The 6,000-nt window shown below is 56.6% G+C and overlaps 1 protein-coding gene across 3 annotated transcripts in view; it reads left to right on the top strand.

Annotated features, from left to right (window-relative positions):
• The first annotated feature begins 328 nt into the window (after positions 1–328).
• Positions 329–6,000, top strand: part of BCL9 (BCL9 transcription coactivator) — a 51,903-nt gene continuing 46,231 nt past the window's right edge. For all 3 annotated transcript variants that reach the window (XM_084292641.1, XM_084292642.1, XM_084292639.1), the window contains exon 1: positions 329–491. The gene's annotated coding sequence lies outside the window, so the exon portion shown is untranslated. The remainder of the gene's footprint in view (positions 492–6,000) is intronic.

The raw sequence follows: 6,000 nt of genomic DNA, 5'->3' as shown, positions 1-6,000 counted from the left end.
AGCCCCCCAGGGTCGCAGCCGCAGCCTGGGCTGCGCGGGGCCATTTTGGCTGCGCGGGGCGGCGGCGGAGCGAGGGGCTCGAGCGCGGGGCGCTCAACGCCTCCCCGCGGGGCCGGGGCCCGGGGAGCCCCCTCGGCCTCGTGCCGGGGGCCGCGGGGCCGGGGCGGGGCCGGGGCGGGGCGGGGGAGGGCAGGGGAGGGGGCCGGGGCCGCCCGCCCGCCTTGCGGCTCGCCAGCAGTGGCGGGAGGCGAGGCGCCGTGCGCCACAGCCGCTTGGCATGAATGCCTGGGCCGTACCAAGCGCCGCGGCGCCCGCGGGGGGAGGCCGCCCCGCCGCCCCGCCGCCCCGCGCAGACAATAGGCCCCGCCGGCCGGCCCCGTAAGTTGCCTCCGCGCCGACACAGCGCCCGCGGCCAGCGCCGCCCGGGCCGCCTCCCGCTGCCGCTGCCGCCCGCCCGCCATGCCGCGCCGCGCGCCCGCCGCCTGAGGCAGGTAAGCAACGGCCGCAACGGCCGCGCCAACGGCCCCCGCTGTGGGGACGGCCCGGCTCGGCTCTCCTCGGCTCTCCTCGGCTCTCCTCCTCTGCTCGGCTCTGCTCGGCTCGGCGCGGCGCGGCGGGGGGCGCAAAGTTTTCCGGCGGGCGCCCTGCCTCAGTTTCCCCCGCGTCCCACCTGTTGGCCGCCCCCCTGCCCGCCGCTGACGGGGCGGCGGCACCCCCGGGGCTGCTCGCCGGGAGGGGGGCTCCCGCGGCTGGGTTGCGCTTCCCCTTTTTGTTTGTATTGTTATTTTTTATTTTTATTTGTTGCTTTTTTTTTTTTTTTTTTTTTTTTGACGCCGTGTGCTCGGGAAGGCGGAGGCTGCTCGCTGCTGGCGTGGAGCAGCCGGTGGATACCTGGCTGGGCGGGAGAGTAACAATGTGCAGCCGCCGCTCCGCTCGCCGGAGGGCTTGTGGCTGAGGTGGCGGCGTGAGGGAGCTCAAAAAATACAGGCAGAGGGGGATAAAAGCAGAGAAACCCCCCTCCTCGTGCCCAGCCCTGCACCAGATTTCGTTAAAAAATCTGTGGAGGCTTAAATATATATATACACATTGTTTTTTCCCTGGAAAGCCATTCAGTACGTTAGGTGCCTCCTCATGAGGTCTTTTAAGTTCGTCATCTGCCGCCGTTCGGGTTTCATTGATTCGAGTTGTTTTGCGAAAAAACAGAGCCTACGAGCATCCGAGCCGCACCAGCCTTCATCATCCCAGCGTCCTGACACAGCCCGAGCGAGGCAGGGGCTGGAGGGGGGGAGAGCAGGGTTTGTTCTCTCCCAGGCAGGGCTGGGAGGAGAGCATCGTGTGCTGAGGAACATGAGCAGGAACGGGAGATGGGGGAGGGAGTCTAAATTGTCCTGAGACCCTATTCAATCCGGCAAGGAAGATGGAGGATCTTGCTGCTGTGAAAAAAAAAAATGTATACGGCAGAAATCTCAGCCGGCTTCTCTCAGACTTGTTACCTCCCTCCCCAAAATAAATAAATAAGCAGCAGGAGAATCAAAGCAGCGAACCATTGCTGGGTGGAACGTTTGCCGTAATGCCTTCATCCCGCGCGCTTTGCAGGCGGAGAGTCCAGTGATGGAGGCGTGCGAGAAGCAGGGAGGAAGGCTCGGAGGTTTTCAGTCACAGGAGGGGGAGAAGTCTCAGCTCGTGGTTGAAACGAGACTTGTCAGGCACTGAGGTGGGGATAAAAAATGCCTGTGCCAGGCAGCCGGACCTGTGGAGGAGGCAGCTCCGGCTCCTGCAGTTTCGATGCCAGGTGGAAAACCAATGGAGGGAGGACGTAGACAGGTGGGGGAGCAGGGAGGAAGGAGGTCTGAAGAAGATCTTGGACAGGCTTCTCACAGGGCTCTGAAAAGAGGGGGAATTTTGAACGCAGTCAGGACACGAGCAAAAATTGAGTATAGACGAGTTGGATGTGGTGTAGAGGGACTTTGGGCATGGAAGAAAGCGGAGGTCTGGTGTCCTGACAATGGAGTTTGGGGCAGGGGAAAGGAGAGGTTTGTATAGCCAGCATGAGGGCTGATAGCACGTAGGGCCAGTATCGCAGCTGAGGGGTGAGGAGAGCGTGTGGCTTGCCTTTTTGGTAGGTGGTTTGTCTGGTGGGGCATCTTCTGTTGAAATGACTTTGTGAATTGCTGTCAATTTTGTTGGAATGCAGCAACAGCAAGGACAAAACATGCGACTTTTCCCCAGCCTTTGTGAATATAGGTGTAGGGCTGAAATCAAGCCTCTTGATGACTGCTGCCATGCACCTCTGCGTGCATGGAAGCAGCAAATCTGTGCAAACGCACCTGTGCGTGTGGCACGTTCTTCCTCCCGAGGGGCAAGGTGCACACGTTGTAAGCATGGTTCCTGTGTGGACGCAGCCCAGTTCTCTTGTTTTCCTCAGTTTACATAAGAGCTTATTCTGTCAGCATGGCACCGGTAGTACTTTGCAGCCAACTTTGCATGAATTGTGATGCGAGGTGCAGGGCAGGCGAGACTTGAAACCAGTACGTGCAACGCTTCAGCCTTTCTGTTCATGACGGCATTCCTGTGACAGAGCGGAAGACATCATGCACGCAAACAATGCCATAAAAATTTTATGCACATTTACATGCGGAGAGCTGATCTCGGGTCAAACGTGCTCCAAGGTGCAACTCCTGAAGAAGAGGAGAGAAGAAAGGCAGTGCCTGCGCGTTGCAGACGGGGCTGGCACGCTGCTCCCGTGCATGTGGATGGATCGCACACTTGCACACTCCACCTTCCCTCGCCAGGATCGCCTGCCTGAAGTCCAGCTGGGCTGGTGGTGCGGAGAAGTTTTGCCCCTCGGATACTGATTTGATGCCCTTTCTGCTCCTGCTTTGTGCTGGACAAGCTGGAGCCACAAAAGCTTAACAAGGGAAACCACTAATGAGCCCCTGCTTGGCATGCTGAGAGGAGAGGCCAAGGGCTGAGCGGGCACGAAAACAGCGGTGAGGAGCCCCCGGGCAGAGGCTGAGCCTCGGCAGGGATGCCGGAGTGGGAGCAGAGCCCCTGGAGCCAGCAGCGAGCAGCAGCACTGCAGCGAAGGCACGCGAGGAGACCATGTTGGGGGGAGGAGAGCAGGCTGCTGTTTCCACATCATCTGAAAACTCAACCTGCTGTCAGGACAGAAGGAAGGCTTGTGCATATTTTATGTCACTTTTCTCCTTCTAGGACAAGCTGCTGATCCGATCAGCGATGCACTTTAAAATCCTAGCCGCGCCGAGCAGCGAGGATGACTCGAGGCCAGTAACGAGCCTTGGCCTCCTGCCTCGGCTCCTTTGTGGACAGTCGGCTCCATCCCATGCCGCCCTTCCCCGGAGAGCGCCCACACAATTAAACCACGCACGCCGCTCCTCAACTACAGCATGGGATGTGCCTGGCTGCATGGAGACGGGGCCAGAAAATGGCAACGTGTCAGGGCCGGGGGGGCGGGGAGGGGAGCTGGCCATTTCTTGTGCTGCCTGCTGATGGCTAAAAGGAGGCTAAAAGGGTAAATTTGTTTTCCTACAAACTGGTCGCGCGTTGCTCCAGTCAGCTGCACTCACCTCTGAGATCTTCAGTGGTAGCTCAGGACTCGGTGGGGTTGGCAGTAAACAAAACATATTTCACTCCTTCAGCCTGGCTTTTGCGCTCTGCCTGGCTGTCAGGCGTGAGGATTTTTCCTCATTGGTTCTTCGGTGCCGCTCCAGCATGGTGGAGCCGCTCAAGCCTCGGATGCTGCTCCTACCCACTGAAGGTATGAGCAGCACAAACACTCCCTGCCTGGCACCTAAGGGTGTAGGCATCTTGGGCATGGTATTTTTGGTGACAGCCTCACACATGTAACCACACACATTATTCCCATGTCCTGGAAGCAAGCCCATTGTCCTCAACACCATTTGGGGACCCTTGGGAGAACGAATGCTTTTGCACCGTGGTGTAGACTTGTGTATGGTGGTATTGGAGTCACTGTTGTCCCTGCTTTATCCTTTGCTTGTCCTGTTGGAGAAGGAACGATCTCATACGTGGAGGTCTTGCAGGACTTGAGGTCTTGACATTGACTTGATGGGCAGCCGTAGAACCTGGGCAATGGGATCACGGCTGCAGGCTGTAAAATGGGAGCCGCCCTCACCTGCCTCCCGTGGTGCGGCGTGCCCGGCTGCTGGCCTGCGCTGGTGCGGGGCCGTGCGCTCCTTTGCGGACAGCGTGGCGGGGTCGCAGAGCATCGCAGGAACAAAGCACGCATTTTTGCACCGACCGTGACTCATGCTACGATAAATTCTGCTCGAGCTCTGCCTAGGCTCGGTGCTCTGTTGGACAATGAATTCCGCTCTGTCCTTCCAGCACAAAACAGCACAACTTGCCAGTGACATGGACTGTACATGTATTCCCATAACAACAATATTATAAACATATGGGGGACCTGGTGGAACAACTGCTGTCCATGTCTCCGCACAAAACAAGGAGCCGAGTAACAAAAACTGGAGTGTCTGAGGCTCTATCTCCCCAGACTGTGATCTCATCAGATTTCCCAAGCTAACCACAACCTGGTCACTGCTTGGATTGCAAACTTGGGGGCGGGGGGGAGAGCAGTTTGCAGGAATTGCTGTTTGTGATTCAGTCCGCTTCCCTCTGACTCAGTCCTGAACCATTCCTCGGTAGGGTATTTGGGGATAGTATGCTTAGGACATTGCGCATCAGTTTAGTTCTTGGAATAAATTCTGCAGTGCCCAGGCTCGCTTACAACCGAGTTTGCCCCGGCATCTTTCAGGCGAAACGTAAAAAACAAACCTCTGAAAGCAGCTTTTGCCTGCTGAGGGCCGCATGGTAATTTTTGCAAACGAAGCGGATGGGGGTGGTCGTAGCCCTGGGCGCTTTGCCAGGTTCGAGCTCAGGAAATTGCAGTCTATCTAGGTAAAACTTCCCCTATAGTTTCAATGAAAAAAAGTATTCTTCTCTTACTGTCTTGAACTGTGAGCGCTGTGTTTCTCTGGAGCCTCGAACAGATAGTACATTCTAACTGGAGAGCTGGTTACAGTTGCTTGCCGGGAGATTAATTTTTTTATGCAAAACCCGGGGCTTTTTTGCATTTTTGGGACGCTTCTCATTGCAAAAGGCTGTGTATATTTTAGGTTATTAAAAGGCTTGACTGGCAATGTGGTGCAAGTGCAAGGAAACACAGCGGTGTGCTGCTTGCACAAGGGGCAGGCAGTTAGCGAAGGCACATCTTCTCCTACAGCAGAAAAATAAGGACCAGTTTTTTAGCCTGCATCTGCGAGCTGGATTTTGTATGTTTAGCAGCAATTGCTTTTGTAAGCTGCTGCTAAGGCACGTAACTGGCCGTGTGCAATTGCAGTAATGGAATGTGAAAATGCAACTACAGACAGACCTGTAATCTTGCATGCAAAATACGGCTGCTCTCGTTCTCCAGGTACAAAAAATGGCCCAAGATTGTGCTCGCCTTTCCGTTTAGCTGCCTTCACCTGCGTGTTTTAGGCGGCAGCTGCGTGTACGGAGTGTTGAGTGATTATCCTTGCTATTTTTGCTCCAAGAAGGAGGAGGAAATTAAATCATTACTAGTGGTCTGGGTAGTACGCATGGTAAGGAGAGGGCGAAGCTCTGGGGGGTGACAATGATAATTTCATAACTCTGAAATCCTGCGGAAATGCTTGGAAGCGGGTGAAGAAGAAGAGCCAAGCGGTGACCTCCCCTTCCCGCTGCAGCCCCGGTGTATTTAACCACCCAGTCGGTTAACGACGCCAGGAGCTGGCCTCGCCTTCTGCCAAGCCCAGGGCTCTCAGGGCTGGCTAAGAGAGACGTGTGCTCCAGCACGGATGGCTGCGGGGCCAAATATTGACAGCAACAAGGTGCTGGTGGCCAGTGGGGACGTGCGGCAGTAGCTCACTTGCTCTGCCCCTTGGCTCTGGGGCTTCTCTGGTGACACTGGTAACAAAGGGCTGCTCGGCAGAGGTGATACAG

The sequence above is a fragment of the Netta rufina genome, assembly GCF_964035555.1.
Source record: "Netta rufina genome assembly, chromosome: 1".
Classification (NCBI taxonomy): domain Eukaryota; kingdom Metazoa; phylum Chordata; class Aves; order Anseriformes; family Anatidae; genus Netta; species Netta rufina.
The sequence above is the reverse complement of the archived record's forward strand: the minus strand, read 5'-3'. Positions and strand labels throughout refer to the sequence as shown.